Source organism: Oryza sativa, chromosome 9, assembly GCF_034140825.1.
Source record: "Oryza sativa Japonica Group chromosome 9, ASM3414082v1".
Classification (NCBI taxonomy): Eukaryota; Viridiplantae; Streptophyta; class Magnoliopsida; order Poales; family Poaceae; genus Oryza; species Oryza sativa.
In genome coordinates, this window is record NC_089043.1 from 6,762,169 (window position 1) to 6,771,159 (window position 8,991).

At 45.0% G+C, this 8,991-nt stretch overlaps 1 non-coding gene and 1 pseudogene across 1 annotated transcript; both read right to left on the reverse strand.

The window, feature by feature from the left end:
- Window positions 1-516: 516 nt before the first annotated feature.
- On the reverse strand, window positions 517-3,700 carry LOC136351850 (uncharacterized; annotated as a pseudogene).
- A 3,217-nt stretch (window positions 3,701-6,917) lies between these two features.
- LOC112936498 (small nucleolar RNA R71) lies at window positions 6,918-7,024 on the reverse strand. The gene has a single exon (XR_003238803.1). It is a non-coding gene; the product is annotated as a small nucleolar RNA R71 (small nucleolar RNA).
- Window positions 7,025-8,991: the final 1,967 nt, after the last annotated feature.

The window sequence follows — 8,991 nt, forward strand, 5'->3', positions numbered from 1 at the left end:
TCGATGCAGAAGTTTATGGACGAGCACTTAATGGAAAATACTTGAAGAAATATTACCCAAGTGTTTGGGTTAATGCATGATCGACTGGTGTTGCCAATACATGATAGCCGATGTATTCACATCACCTTGAGATGGCCGATATAGTTATATCGCCCTTAGCTATTTTTCATATTATAATCGGTCTTGGTTTGCCGCTGTACAATGGCCGATATAGTTATATCACCCTTAGCTGTTTTTCATATTGTAATCGGTTGTGTTTTGCCAATGTACAATGGCCGATATTACTGTATTGCCCTGAGTTTAATTTATAATTTTATCAATGCCTTTGACATTGTAAAATTAGGGGGGCACATATATGCAAAAGTTGCAACAATTTTTTAGCAAAGTTGCAAAATTTTTTGAGCAAAAATGAGAAGTTATATTAATCGGCACAAAGGATTATTAAGACAAGTTAAATAAAGTGCCTGAGTTTCTTAGCCGATTACAAAAGCTTCCTAAAGTCTATTATACAGAAAGTCACTGAGACAAATAGCGCTGGATAGCCGATATAGCTCCTTGCTTAATTTGTTCTACTTCTTCAATAGCTTGGGCATCTTGAGCATCGGTTCCAGGGATGACTTTTAAAGACTTGGTCAGATCAGCGACATTCTTGATAGCCGATTTCAGCCTTGCCTTTTGTTCTTCGACAGCTTGTGGGAGATCGGCTAGCATTTTGTGTTCCAAATCCAGTTCGGCGTTGCATTCTTGAAGTTGTGCCAAGAGCTCAATCTTACGAGCTTCAAGCCGATCAATATTGGATTTGATCGGGCCATCAGATAGCCGATCAAGCTTGGACTTCTCTTCGTAAACAAGCTGCCGATTGGCTTGGATTGTGGCTTCGATGTCTTTGCGCTCCCGACGTTCGGCTAGTCTTTGCTTGGCCTTCTCCAGCTTGAATTGATGTTGTTCACGATAGACGGCTAGAGTGAGAACATCGGTTAGCTCATCCGGGATCAGAGCTTGAATTTCATGTAGCCGAGTTCTGATCGACCCACAGTCTACCACCAAGCTATCTAGTGATGATGCCTCTAGCCAATGAGAAATGTCTTCAAGAGTTTTCTTCACGTCATCGGACAAGGGAGCTAGAGCTTTGCTGGTGGGATCATCTTCTGTCTCTTCATCAAAATAATCTTTGATATCAAAGGAGAACAGATTGGCTAAGGCCTGCCAAAGAGTAATTTGAAGACAGTTATACATCAAACAGATATAGCCGATCTAAGTCTTTGTGCTAAAAAGAGACTTACTGGGATAGCAGGAGCGGCTGGTTGTTCCTCTTCCTCGATATGATGACTTCCTGTAGCCGATGGAGTTCGATCACTTGATGTTTGTTGTACAGGAGAAGGAGGAGGAGGAGGAGGCTGCAAAAAGACAAGTGTTAAGTAAAATCGGTTATGATCGATTAGTGAAAGGATTTATAGGAAACAATCTTACCGGTGGAGCTGGTTTAAGTGTTGTTGCTGCCGATTTCTTTTTCACAGCAATCTTCTTCTTCTGCAACTATAAAATATATGAGCAATCGGCTATAAATGAAATGGTTGCAAAAAGAAATTAAGGATAGATATTCACTCTTGAGAAATGAGCCGGTGCAGAAGGAGTTGGAGGAGTTTGTTTGGGAGAAGCCGATGGAGTTTGTTCTGTATCACTTACTTCGGCTACAGCTTTGTCAACATCCTCTTCAATCTCCTCTTCATCCAGGGCTTGTTCGATGGACGGATCCAAGGCTGGCAAGTCATCGGTTGGCTTGGGTTTTTGCTTCTTGGCCTTCTTCTTGGGAGCCAGAGCCGATGGATCAATTGTTTGTGCCTTGATCTTCCTTTTCCTACCAACATCAGCTGGTTCTCTCAAATGTCCTTGAAGTAGGCTTGAGATCTTGGGGGCATGGTAGCCGATGACTGGAGGTGTTAATCCAACACCATTTGGCAAGAGGCCTGGAGCATACTCTATGTCCCTGCCACTGTAGCTTTGGTGTGGAGGGGAAGATTCTGTTGTCTACAAAGGGAAAAAGGAGAAAGTAGTTAAGATTTAAGTCGGTTAGCAATTATGCAAACAAGACTGGTAAGATAAAGATGTACCTGAGGGACAACATCAGGAAATAGATCTGTCATGTACATGGAGGCTGGCTGATGGAAGATATGTTGTTTCCATTCTCCCCACCATCTGTCAAAGTTTCTGCTCCAAAACCTTGCCAGCTCTATGTTGTCAATGCTGCCTAAAGGAGGTCCTGGGATGTTGAGCAGCCGATCCATCATCAGGGTTGATGAAATCTCTCCTCGGCATTGAATTTTGTCAGCAAAGAACAAGCCGATTGGGAGTTGGCACATTCCAAATTGCCTGGCCGAGCTCATCGGATGATAGATTTCATAGGAGACTTGAATGTTTCTCCCTTGATGAATGCCGACAGGAAGGATGCATGGGCTGATTGCAGCTGAGAAGACTTCTCTGGATCTAAAGTCCGATGAGAGATCCAGATGTACTGAGTCCTCATAGGGGAACCAGACCCGAGCATCTTTTTGAAAGCCTTTATAGAAGCTATAGAACTAGTCCTTGAGCAATTCGGCTGTTAATTTTGCTCCTGCATCGGCTGGTGTGGAGGCATACTCTCCATAAGACATGCATCTACGATGGGTGCGTTCCTCTCCATCGTCTTCTGTGATCGGCTCCAGTCTTGGGAATTTGGCTTTTGTTACAGATGGCCAATTGACAGCTTTCATGACTACCAGATTTAGCCAAGTTTGCAATAGCCATCATGGTCCTCCTGCACCAACAATTGAGCCGACAGCAATCTTGGCTGATGCATTACTCAGTGTTTGATATAGGTAGCCGAGAAGGATCTTGCCTAGAGGAAATTGCCTTTTTGATTCTAAGGCTTCGGCTACAAATTGCCAATTGGTTGTGGGGCCATAGCTTGATCCACAGAAGAGAAATTTCTCCAGCCACATCAGTAGAAAGGCTACATGCTCTCGGGAGGTAACTGGCCCTTTGCCCATATATGCCGCCACAAAGCCAGACCAACCACCTATGCTCTTGGTCCTGAAGTCGAATTGGTTCTTAGTGTTCAAGCCCATAGGGTTTGCTGATGAGGTTACATCTAATCCAGTGATCATGGTGATGTCGATCAGAGTTGGGGTCATCGGCCCTTGGTTGAACAGAAAGGCATTGATAGTATTGGACCAGAAATATGTGGCAGCGGCCATCAAGGGTTCATCCTTAACTGAATTTGCTATAGTGAGGGCGAGTGCTTGGCCAAGTCCAATTTCATCCCAGTGTGTTTGATTGCTAGCCGATATGCGCTTATACCATGTGGTCCAGCTTTTCTCGGGGGAGGTTTTCTCAAGAGATGGCCAAGATTTGAAGGTGTTTTTCCAATGACCTAGATTAGGGTTGGCCAATCTGAAAGGGATTCTGTTGGTTTCGGCAATGATGAAATCAGTGGGGTCGACATCGCCGATCGGATGAAGGAAATAGTGATTATCATGCGACAGACTTGGAACTGCGAGCAGATTGGAAAGATGCTACGAATCCAAAGGGAATAGAGAAGGAGAAAACAAGATGAGATGGAGAAAACCGATCTAATGTGCGGAGAAAAGGGATCTAACCGATGGGCACATACCTCAGCGTACTCGGCTGATGGCGCGACAGACGGGCTGGCGGAGGTCGACATCCCCGCGGGCGGAAATTTGGCCGGAGGGGAGATCGCCTGGAAATCGCCTTGCGCACCGAGGGGATCGCCGGAGAGAGAGAGAGGACGGAGTTTGCTTCAGCGGTGAAAACGGAGGAAACGGAGTGAAACTTCTCGGGGATAACGGTCAGTATTTAAAGCACTGTGTAACGGTCGGAGAACGGCAAGTGCGGATTTCTCTCTGTGTCGACGTATGGCAAATCCGAAACATTATCGAATATTTCGGACTTGGGGGGCATGTGTTAACAACCAAATTTTGTAATCCAAGTATCGGAGATGAAGAAGGAATCGAAACGGAGTTCGAGATGGAGATCATTCCGGAAACAGAGTAAGAATCGGCTGGAGTCCGAATCGACTATGATCAAGATCGGCAGAGTTCGAGTTGGATAGGGTTAGCCGATTGAGTCGAATCCGACAATATGATACGGCATACATTGTCGGGTTGGGTTGATGTACTTCATGAGGATTGCCACGCATGGACAGAGTCCTAAGAAGGCAATTGTATCTATTAATTAGGATATTTCATGTAAGTTCCTTAGAGATATGTTTAGGCAAAAGTCTGCTGCAAAGACTTATGGTATCTTAGAGTTTGTTAGAGATAAGAGTCGTGTCCGATATGGACATATTTTGTAATCTCGGGTATAAATAGACCCCGAGCCCCATGTAATCAAACTAACACACGTTCAGTACAATCTCGATGCATCGCCACCCTTTTACTTTCTTTTTGTTTTGACGAGTTCTTGCTTTCGGGTTGAGCTGCATTGGTTTCGATCTTCAACAAGAGGTAAAACTTGTTATGGCTGCTTGCGTTCTCGGGATTAGTGCTTCCATCTTTATGATACTCTAATCTTGTTTATGTAATTCGTCGAGTTATCATATATCTTACATAATCTTTGGCAATATCGCTATCTAACCTTTAATCGGCTAGCATATGTTACTAGAAGGCAGCCGGTTAGGTTATATATTGATGCTGACTTAGACTATATAAGATATCTACCACTCTATGAAACATCCAACGGCTTGATTGTCTAGATATTGTCCTTCTTTTCATACTTATAGCTGCATCAGTTGAGTTTGATCTTATGAGTCGTGATTAGAATCTCAATCTCTAGCCTGTCTTTGGTTGCCGATTAGGGTAGCATCGGGGTTTCAGCCGATCTTACCTGATTTAACTACATTTATTATATACGCTTGATGGACATGTTAAATCTGCCCTTTATGTTAGGATCTTGTCGCATTCAAGTATATTAGGCTTTTGTTTGGTATATTCTACTTGCTTTAATATCTTAATATAGAGTAGTATCGGAGTATTAGCCGATACATGCTAGATCTATCTGATCGGCTATGCTACGAACATATATAGTCTTGTTGTTAATATATATTTCGATCTAAGTGATTTATACTGTCTCGGCATGGCGAACGATCTATCCCAATCACTTGATTTAAGTATATATCGACATGAGGATTATATATTGTTAATATCTACAGTCGATCAAGTAAATTTAGTTCTTTCCTACTTATTCATGATTGCCGATCGATCTACATATGACATCGGCTCAAAGATAAATGATATGTCATCGGCAATTAGCTGATCAGCTATCGTTTATGGATATAACCGCGGTTTCTTTGCTTTTTGTTTCTTGTTGATTGCAGGATCAAATCAACTGGCACGCTCATACACCTAAAGGCAAGCTTTTTGGACCTGCACTGGAGTTAAGCAGATCTCCCAGGCCTCGTGTTTTTACATCAACAACGATGTGACGGAAAAGTTGGAAATTTGTGTGTAGGAAAGTCTGATGTGACGGAAAAGTTGGAAGTTTGAAGAAAAAAGTTGGGAACTAAACAAGGCCTATAACTCAGGCGTTGATTCACCAATTAGATCGGAATTGTTTCACTAAGTAGATAAAAAAGCCGTTGATGGTGACAGCTCAGTATGGGTATTCCTCCGCGCTATAATCCTAAGTTAATTTCCTTGGGAGGGTATTCCTCCGTATTTAGCCCGAGTTGGATGGTCATGACGGGCTGTCGTAAGGAACTCGGCAGTCAGGGGTGGCTTCTCGAAGTACCAGGAGGGCATCGGATAGAGGGTATTAGCTAGTATATCAATTAACTAGAATGTATGTATACTATGTATATTAGAAGTATAGGAATAGATTTCCTTTCTCTTTTCTTTCCACCTAGCTTAGATTATTTATTATGAGGATGAGTAGTTAAATGCTTGTGTGTCACTCTACCTTTGGATTATCATAACCTCTGCTTAGAATATGATTATCACAAGTAATATATAAATTATTAGTTGAGTTCTCTCTATGTGATCTTCCCACGGGATAAAAGAAATACAATACCCTTGGAATACTCTCGGGTGAAATACTACAATGGTATATCCGTGCGCTTGCGGATGAACTCTGTAACCATAATATCCCAGAAGTATTTCTGCGCGCATTGCTGGGAATCATATTTCTAGTAATGTCGTTAAGAAATACCAACAAGCATTTCTAGCACCGTTGCCGGGGATTATGTTTCTAGTAATGTCGTTAAGAAATACCAACAAGCATTTCTGGCGCCGTTGCCGGGGAAGATTCATAATAGAGATTACTTAAACTAATACTTTATATTTACCTCTGTATAATCATTTTCCTTTGCAGGCTAACCTTGGTTGTTTTCACTTTTTATTGTGAAAATAGGGTAGTGCAAGACTAGTTTCAACCTGCCGGAAAACTTCAAAGAAAATCCAGAAGCTTTCTTCCGGAGCGTCAGGCCGCGAGTCGTTGCTCCGCAGAAAACTCTACCGACAGAGAAACCAGTCGTACTAGCGCCACCGACCTTCAAGATTATGGCCAGCAAGATTCTTCGTGAGTTTGCTGCTCCCTCTGCCGACAATGCGGCCGTCGGGCCGCAAGTCAACATAGGAGATGTGAATTTTGACTTGAAGTCCAGCCTCATCACGATGGCGTAGGCTAGCCCGTTTTGTGGCAAGCCTAATGAGGATGCCAACGCTCATCTACAACAATTCCTGGAGATATGTAGCACGTACACCATCAAGGGCGTCAGTCCTGACGCCGTCAGGCTGCGGCTGTTTCCGTTCTCCCTCCTCGGGAGAGCGAAGCAGTGGTTCTATGCCAACCGTGCTGCTATCAACACCTGGGATAAATGCTCTATGGCATTCCTCTCGAAGTTCTTCCCGATGGGCAAAACCAACGCCCTTCGTGGACGAATTTCCAGTTTCCAGCAGACAAGGGACGAGTCCATTCCGAAAGCATGGGAACGACCGCAGGAGCACGTGGCCGCCTGTCCTCATCATGGGATGGACGACTGGCTGATCCTGCAAAACTTTTACAATGGGCTCACCCCAATGTCCCGCGATCACCTGGACGCGGCAGCTGGAGGAGCCTTCTTCTCTAAAACAGTTCAAGGAGCCGTTGAACTCAGAGAGAAGATGGTCTCCAATATGGGTTGGAGCGAGGAACGACTCCAGACCCGTCAGCGAGGCATGCACACCGTCAAGGAGACGGAGTTACTTGCTGCCAAGCTGGACCTCCTCATGAAACGCTTGGACGACCACGAGAAACGGCCACAAGGCACAGTCAAGGCCTTGGACTCACACGTCACGTGTGAAGTCTGCGGCGGCACGGGTCATTCTGGGAACGACTGCCCGGAAACCCGTGAGGAGGTGATGTACATGGGCAACAACAACCGGTATCGTCCACAAGGAGGTCAGGGGTGGAACCAACCACGCCCATATTATCAAGGAGGTAATAATAACGGTAACTTCTCTAACCAACCCTCCTTGAAGGATCTTGTTTTTGTGAAAGCTAAAACCACTGATGCGCTAAGCAAAAAGCTTGCTGCCAATGATAAGATCTTAGAGAACATAAATGTCAAGCTAGATGGCTTTGCTTCCGCATTTCAAAACCAGCTGAGCTTTAATAAGATGATAGAAACCCAGTTAGCTTAGTTGGCATCTTTAGTCCCTGCAAATGAATCCGGGAGGATTCCGGGGCAACCCGACTCTTCCATTGAAAATGTTAAGGCGATCACAACGAGGGGAGGTAAGTTCACTCATGATCCGCCGTATCCTAACCCTGCAGGAACTAATGGGATGTCAAAAGAAACGCCATCTACTCACTCGGCTGACAAGGAGATTTAGCCAGAGAAGACAGTACCGCAGGAGTACTGCGACACGCGGCTGCTGCCATTTCCTCAACGGAGTAGGAAACCGTCAGTGGACGAGTAGTTCGCTCGCTTTGTTGAAGTAATCCAAAAGATCCACATCAACGTGCCGTTGTTGGACGCTATGCAAGTACCAACATACGCTCGTTATCTCAAGGACATACTCAACAACAAGAGACCGCTCCCAACAATGGAGGTGGTCAAGCTGACGGAACACTGCAACAACCTGAAACTCCACAAGCTCCCGGAGAAGAAGAAAGATCCGGGGTGTCCCACAATCACCTGCTCGATCGGGGCACAACAATTCGACCAGGCCTTATGCGACCTTGGAGCCAGCGTCAGCGTCATGCCCAAAGACGTCTTTGACAAGCTCAACTTCACGGTGTTGGCACCAACACCGATGCGCCTCCAACTGGCTGACTCGTCAGTCTGTTACCCGGTGGGGATAGCGGAGGATGTCCAGTCAAGATACGGGATTTCTTCATCCCGGTTGATTTTGTGGTGCTGGACATGGACACGGGGAAGGAGATGCAGCTCATCTTGGGCCGTTCGTTCCTTAGCACCGCAGGAGGCAACATTGACGTAGGAAAGGGGAGTATCTGTTTCCATATCAACGGGAAGGAGGAAAAGTTTGAGTTTCAACCAAGGACGGAACAATGCTCTATGGTCAGAATCAAGTACGGGCCGAACCCACAGAATATCCAAGTGGTCGAAGTGGAGCCACCCAAGACGGATAGCCTGGTAAGATTCATGCAGAACTTCCTGGAAAAGGAAACAACAATGCCCAGGAACCGTTATTGGAGGACGCCGGTAAAATCACCTGTACCGGCCAAAAAGTTAGAGCAGCCGGCTCAGAAGAAGCCGTCTTCCGCACCGAAACCAAAGAAGGTGTGGAAGGAAAAGTAAAGACGCCCGCTCCATCACCTCCGGAGACAACAGGGCAGTAGATTCTACCACTAACATGTGTCCTTTTAAAAATGTTTATGGGTTCAAACCTACTTCACCAATCGATTTGTTACCTCTTCCATTGCAGGAAAGAACTAACATGGATGCTTCGAAGCGTGCTGCATATGTGAAGAAGATTCATGAAAAGACCAAGGAAG